This window comes from Pinus tabuliformis, chromosome 2_2 (genome assembly GCF_031772625.1).
Source record: "Pinus tabuliformis cultivar Carrire ecotype Pingquan chromosome 2_2, CPIR1, whole genome shotgun sequence".
Classification (NCBI taxonomy): Eukaryota; Viridiplantae; Streptophyta; class Pinopsida; order Pinales; family Pinaceae; genus Pinus; species Pinus tabuliformis.
Window position 1 is genome coordinate 400,933,974 of NC_142300.1, and position 8,110 is coordinate 400,942,083.

The window sequence follows — 8,110 nt, forward strand, 5'->3', positions numbered from 1 at the left end:
CAAACAGTGAATATAACTTATAACGTATGAAGTTTGAATTTTATAACTACATTATGTTTCACTTGCTCTTTTAATAAGCAAATAAATGATGTATGGACTTTAACTTGCTGACAAAAGCAGGTTCCACAATTCATACACCTGGCTGATTGTGTCTTTAGTAGTGGCCCTACCTTGTTTTCCTCAACCAATTATTTCCAATCATTCATCTGTGTTGAAACATCTCTATATGTAAGACTCTCACTCTCATACATTAGAAAACTATGGTGTTTAATTACATTATCTATTTTTGTATGTCTCTGTGCCACCACTTTCTCTTCACTTCGTTGCAAATTAGATAGAAATGTGAGCCCCATGACGAAGCCATCACACTCAACATTTATACAACTTAATATTTGATGAATTTGTCAAATAATTTGAACGATTCAAGTATTTTATACACTGGAGTTAATATTTGATGATGATATAGATGTTATACAATTGAAATTAAAATAAACAAAAAATGAGTTGAACTACATGAAAATGTACCTTGTAAACCCTGTCATTTTTTTATGTTGATTTGAAGCAAGTTTTTCCATCCTCTTCAATTCCTTAAAGGCATCTTTCTTCATCTAGTCAGCCTCCTCTACTTCCTTCACAGTATTCCTAGCCTTCATTTCTTGGAACACTCTATTGCACTATTTTGGGATGACCCATTTTCTGGTTGACAAGTCCGGCTTTGTCACGTAATTTCATCCGCTCACCCTTCACCTTATTGTATCATGAATTAAAAATAAAATAAACATCCCCATCATGATCTAGAACTGATAATATCTCTTCAATTTGGCATGTAACCCCAAAAACTAATTGAAATTTGTTATCATTATTATTTTCACTTGCAAGTCCTTAAGCCTGATCTTCAAGAGAAGCCAATGTCCCAAACTCATTTATCCTTCTATCATCTACATCCAAGTTTCACGTTTTGGGGGAAGCTACTGATTTGGTCCTCTTTCTCCTTACCCTCTATTCTTTTCCCTGTTGTGACTGTAGTAGTTTCTTCACTGCAGACTTAAGCACATAAAATGGTTACAATAATTTTTCTCAACATTTAATGATCTCAATGCTCTCAAGTCTACCAATAACTACATAATCACCTAGACTGCTAGTAATCCTCCTGCCTACTTGTATGTAAACTATTCTTTCTTTTCGTAACTCTAATGGACAAAGAAAAGAATTGAATTGCAACATAAGATAAACAAGTAAAATTATACTTTGATGAACACACTCAGATATACTATTGCAATAAATAGTATTACCTGGGCTCTATATTCTTATCATTTTCATGTGAAGGCTGACCTCTCTTCTAAAAACCAAGACCACTAACAAACAAGGGCAACATAATCCAAACATAAATATTGTAAGACATATTTATTCGAAAATGTCAATTTCAACTTAAGTCAAAGTTCTCAAAATCTAATGTAAAAAGTCCAAAATAATTACCTAAAATGATAAAAATATATTTCAAAGTAAAAGGGTTTTCAAAACCAACCAAACCAGGATGAGAACGAGCCAATTCAGCCAGTTTGACTCTAAAAGAGGATGTTCTGGACCTTGAACTGGTTCAGTGACTGATTCCATATCAAACTGGTTAGTTAAGTACAGAACCAATCTGACAAGCCAATTCAACTAATTTATATATATAATCCATATTTCATGTAGTTTCTAGTAAACAGGTTCATAAATTGATTTTGAGGCAGATGCATGCTTTGAGTCGAAGTAAGAGGTGGGTTAGTTAGACTATTATCATTTTATAACCCTAACTGATAAAATTCACTACCATTTTTCCCTTATGAACAATCGATCTTTGTTCCATACATGTAGGATTCATATTGCTTTTTATAGATTCCCTCCCTCTTTGACTCACTTACCTGCAGTTTAACCATTCCCATGTCTTCAGTTGGATTCAGAATGTTCCATAAGCCTTGATTCCTTGTGGGTTTTTTCTCAAACACTTAGATCTGGGTCCGGAATTGGGTGTTCCATCCATGGGAAACCTCAAATTGCTCATTGTGTTGTGCATCTATGTTCAGGTCATAGAAAAAATTTGGATTGCCATCCTACCCATTTTCCTTGCAGAGATCAGGGACTCCAAAATAGATTTAGATTCTAGAGCCATGATTGTGTTTGAAAATTTTGGGTTCATTCACATGGGGCATGTTGAAATATTTATAAAATATATGGCATGGGAAAGGACACCATAAGGCCCTGATATGGATCTCTCCATGATGGGGTTCTTCTTATTATCAAATGAATCTTTGGTGTAGGTTCTGGTAGAATTCGAGGAGAATCTCAATTATTATGTCCTTGACAGTCTTTACATCATGTCGTTGTTCAACTTCAAGGAGTTGCGTGCAGACAATAAATATAATAATTCATACCCTGTTGTAGATTTCAATGAGTATAGTCTCCTTTTTTTCAAATTTTCATACTCAGTACAGAGTTTCAATGAATGTCCACACCAAAATGTACAACTTGGAGGGAAATGTGAAGGATTTCCTTCCCCAATTGCCCTTAGTTTACTTTTGTTTCTTTGTTTTTATGTGATTTTACTTTGGGTTTGGATTTATGTCTATGTAAAATAGAGGACCACGGTGCATAGAATCCATGTTCTTATGTGTGCATTGCTCCTGTTCAAAGCACTAAATCTGATCTGTGTAGCGGAGGATAAATTGTATGTTAAGAGGACAGGGACTGCCCATGGATGGGATATTTCCTTCTATGTCTTTGGGTTTTTTAAGGGCATCCTTCTCTTCACTGTAATAGTTCTCATAGGTACAGGTTGGTCCTTTTTGAAGCCTTATCTTCAGGAAAGAGAGAAAAATGTTCTTATGATTGTGATCCCATTGCAAGTTTTTGCTAACATTGTGAGCATAGTTATTGTTGAGGCCGAACCTTCTACAAAATATTGCTTTAGATGGGAGTAGGAATTTTTTCTTATAGATTTTATTTGTTGTTGTGCAATCAATTTTCCAATTGTTTGGGCGATCAAGAATATTTGTGAAGCATCCAACACTGATGGGAAGGTAGTTGGGAACTTGTAAAAATTGATCCTTTTCAGGAAATTTTACAACTTTGTTGTTAGTTATTTGTATTTTACATTAATTGTGGTTACACACTTACAACAATAATGGCATACAAGTATAGGTGGGTGAGAAATGGTGCAAAAGAGGTTGTAAGCCTTGCCTTCTATATATTCACATTTTACAAGTTCCAACCGGTAGACAAGAATCCCTACCTTGTTCTTGATGATGAAGAAGAGGCTGCAACATAGATGGTAGCCCTTCGGGATGAATATTTCAAGATTTAATGTAGAAGTCTGGATGCCAATGTTTGCTAGACACTCGTAAACTCCGAGGATGAAATATCCTTTCAAATCTGACTAATTTGTTTGCTCACATTTTAGAAGTTATATATACCTAATGTGAGGAACTTGTGAAAGGTAAATGTTAGCTCTGCTACATATCTTTGATTTCTAAAGGTCAGAAGTGAGCTTGGTCCTTAGTCATGCTCAAAAGAGACTCACAATGGTCATTTTCTTCTTCCCTTGCACCGCTCATTCTCCCTTCATCAGTCCTAAAAATGATTAATTCCTTTATTGGGTTCAAGTTTAATCACTATTGTAAATCGCATCCATGTGTGTATAAAGGCCGCGCCCCTCGGCTTCCGCCGATGCGATATTGCGATGCAATTTGATCACAATCGTATCCATGTGTGTATAAAGGTCGCGCCCCTCGGCTTCCGCCGATGCGATATTGTGATGCGATCTGATCGCAATCGCATCCATGTGTGTATAAAGGTTGCGCCCCTCGACTTCCACCGATGCAATATTGCGATGCGATCTGATCTCAATCGCACATTGCCATACGTAAAGGCCAAAAATCACCAAAAACCCGATCCGACAACTCCCGTCGCACCCAATAAAGTGACTCGCCCGATCACTCCTCTGCCATCCAATCAGTTCTGCCAAGATCCAACGGCCCACGCTCATTCCGCTCTTGCCTCTTTCGATATCCCTCGCCAAGCCATCTCCACCGTCTATCCTCCAGATCCAACGGCCGACCTTTCTCCCTTATCTAGCTCGTCCATCCGCCATGCAGTCCATGTCCCTTGACCATTCTTTGCACCTGAAGGATGAAAGTGATCGACTCACCAATACGAGTTGCAGTGGCTCCTCAACAACCAAATTTAACAGACAGCATGGCGGAGGAGGAAAAGGACAGAGTGATCCAGGTGGATATTGGTGGCCACCTGCCAAGTCCACCTGGACCCCCACCATTGTCTTTCTCAGCATTTTCAGTTTCCTTAATTGTAGCACAACTTACTATTTTTAGCAATTTTTCGGGTCCTGAACTTCCGGAGCCGTTTTGAGGCCCTAAACGACGTTTTTTGGGAAATCTACCGCTAGCGATTTTTCTGATAAAAATCGTCTTTTCCGTCGTAGTCCTCGGAGAGATCTTTCCAACGGGCTATCATGCACGTCAAACGGAGATAGTATGACCAATTCGCGACCCCGGGAAGTTGATGTACCAACTTACCCAAAAATGGGGCCCACAATTTGGCGTTTCATCTTCTAGGGTTAGGTTTTGGAATGTGAAGGGTTTTCTATTGTTTCTCAACAATAAATAGGCCTCCGAGCCTCATTGTAAGACAGTTCAGAGGCATGTAGCCATCACATCTCTTCTCAGAGATAAGCTACCATCGCCCTAGCTAGTTTATTTCCATTTCTGTTGTAAGCATATTTGAGTATTTTCCATTAATGAAATGAAGTATTATTTCCGCTGCATCTTTGTGTATATGGTTATCTCTGTAATTTGTTGCGTTCCTGTTTAAATCCGGATCACAGAGCTTGAGTGTGTAACTGCATTTAGCAGTTATGGAACTTCATGAATACGAACACCCCAGCTGCCTGAGAAGACAACAAAGCACTCGAGAAGATCCGATTCACCCACTGAGACAAGTAAATGCACTCAAAGACTCCATCAGGCAACTAAATGCAGTTGGTGATCAATTATGACCCCTCCATACCTAGAATGGCCACACGCCCTTGTATTGGAGCTCTATATATACCCAGAAACAAGATGTAATCAGGGTTGATGGTTGTTGCTTTGATGTAAGGTTCAACTTCTAGAGACTGTAACTATTTTGATACTTGTAGCGTCTCGTCTTCATTTTTAGCTAATACAAGCTTCTTTTGTTGTTGATGCTCACTTTTAATTCTTCTTGTGTTCTAAGCTATGCCTGATAGGCTGTATTTCTGAGCTCTTGATGTTTAGCATTAGAGAAGCTGTCATCCTATCTCTGTGTTAAATTTTTGTATGTCTTAGTGAATCAGTTATTCAGGTTTCTTCTCACCTAATGCCAGAGAGCTGTCATCCTATCTGTGTATTAGGAAATTATATTTGCAGACTTCTTCACTGGTTGCAGCCGGCCATCACATGGTTTTGTACATCTGCTAGTGCGGTCAATATTCTCCATATTCACCCAATCCTTAAACTGTGAGTAATTGGTGGTCTAAAGCCTTGTAGAGAGGGAGTGTTCACGCATGTCTGGAGTTAAGCAAAGTAGAAGTGGTTATCTGGCTTGAACAAGCATCATTCCTTCCATTCATCCATTTGCAACATTAAGTTGAATTTGTATGTTCCTGAGCATCTTCGAGCTACAACCTAGGAGAGTTTCTTGGGGTGATAACATTAATTGGCGCCGTTGCCGAGGAGAGTAGGTTGAAGCTCAGCTTCCCTGGGAGAACGACACAGTTCCAGCTTTTGATGATAGACAAAGTTTGGACACATTTCTAGTTGTAAACATCTATCTGGCGACTCTACTGGAGAACCAACCTAGTGGTGACTCCATATTACAGTTCTCGCTCAGTTTGTGAGGCATACCCGGAGAAATCCTCAGAAATCACCAGCTGACCCAGTGCCTGACCCTGAGAATATTGCTAAGAAAAGGAAAACATCACAGAAAGGAGTAGCAGGATTAGGTCAAGACTCACCGAGGAGCGCAAGACTCACCATGTCATCATTGGTTGTCGTGATCCCTACACTTCCAAGCTCATCCCTGCAAGTGGTGAGCTTGTTCAGATATGTAGAGATCATGTCGCCCTTTTCACACTTGATTTTCCCAAGCTTGTCTTTCAGTGCCAGCTTCCTCTGATCGTTGTTGTTCTGGTATAGATCTTTCAATGTTTTTCACGTTGAAAATGGTGTCTCCTTCCCATGGAAGCTCGAGACAATGTGGTCTCGAACTCCCTCCAGGAGGATTCTCCTTGATCTAGCCACACATTTCTTCCATTGCGCCAATTCTGTAGCATTAGTTGCTACCGGCTTGGAGACATCTTGATCAATGAAGTCCTTTAGACCATTGTCCTCTAATACTACTTCCATGTGATCCTTCCAAGTTATATAGTTCGAGTTGCCATCAAGGGCATACTCGAGTCTTAAACCGCTGAACGCCATTGGTGAAATTGAAATGTGATAAGAACTCAATCGCTATAATCAGGAACTTGAAACTTCGAACTTCTCCCTTCTTTGTATATTGTTCTTCGCTTTGATCACCTTTGCTCTGATACCATGTACAATTTCCCACTATAGTTCAACAAATTATGCAATATACTAAAGCAAAATACTTGATCTACTTCTACAACAAACTTGCAGAAGCTTAATTGAATTTGAGCAAGATCAAATAGAACACATATAATTGAAAATGAGAAAGCAATCACACATGAACACAGAAGAATACTTTGGGGAAAGCCTCAACTAAAAACCTCGATCTCTGTATTATCAAAAAAGTGGAAATATGTTCAGATTACCCAAAGAATCAGCTCACAAGCTATCATGCTCTCAATACAATCCAACAATACAACTCACAGACTGAATAAACACAAGATATGCCTTCCCTCAGCCCTCCAAGACTCCTATTTCCTTGCGTAGTTTTCCTTGGGGTCCAATGCTGCCACTTGTGTGAATTGGCCTCATCACACACTCACCAAACCCAAAAGTAACAGCGCAATCTCCAAGGAATGAATTCCTTCTGCATGCAAGAGATATCCTCTATGGAATATTCCTACAACTGATAGTAAATTGTCCCATCATCTGATCTCAACTAGGTCTCTGTCTGAACTGACATGCATGAGTTATTTATGAGAGAATATTCAGTTATCTAAAGTGCAGCAGTTACATGCATGCATGCATTAACTAACTGAACTCACAATTAGTTCAACAAACTGTTTGAACTAATCTAACTGGACTTAACTCAGTTAACTGAGCTAACTAATTACAACTCATCCTTATCTCTTTAACTAAGGGATAAATTCCTCAATCAATGGAATAATTGTTGCATGTCCTCACATAGACTTCATGTTTGATTTTCTCCAACTAATTAACTCAAGATGAATTAATGAATTATTTTACAAACAGCTACTAAGATCAAATTCGAATTTTACTTCAGGGACTAACTAAAATAGGAAGGTATCCCGAAATGCTATTTATAGTAGTGCTAATTTTAGCACTTCTATTTTTAGCATTTCTTGTTGCTATTTTCAACATAGAATATCAATTATTAACATGATGCCAAAAAGATGTAACACTAGCATTAAAACGTCAGTGCATTAGAATTTTAACATCAATTAGATGTAAAAATTTAATGTGACAAGGAATTGGTATTGGTAACTCAAGTAACTCAACTAGTATTGTATGATGTAGAGTATGATGTTGCTCCAACATGTTGTGAACTAATACAAAATTGTGACATTGTGAAATTAAGTCAAGCATAAATCATATAAGATGCAACATTTATCACGATGTTAAATTCAAATGTTCTTTTTATTATTTAATATCTGGAGGAATTGATAACTTATCAGGATTATTTGAGCAAGGCTTGAGTTCAAATATGACTAGATGTCACTATAACCTTTAAGCTAGTACCAACAACGTGCAAACTAACACCTAACATTGATGAATTAGCAAATACTAAAATGTACAAAAACACACCCATAAGGTGTTCCCTCTCATGCAGAGCACCTACTCTTATAATCTTATCATAATGGGCTAAAGCTTCATTAGAAATTTAAACCTAA

General features: G+C 38.1%; 1 pseudogene; it reads left to right on the top strand.

Moving 5' to 3' along the window:
• Window positions 1–2,357: 2,357 nt before the first annotated feature.
• Window positions 2,358–3,307, top strand: LOC149192972 (protein CANDIDATE G PROTEIN-COUPLED RECEPTOR 7 pseudogene; annotated as a pseudogene).
• The last annotated feature ends 4,803 nt before the right edge of the window (window positions 3,308–8,110 follow it).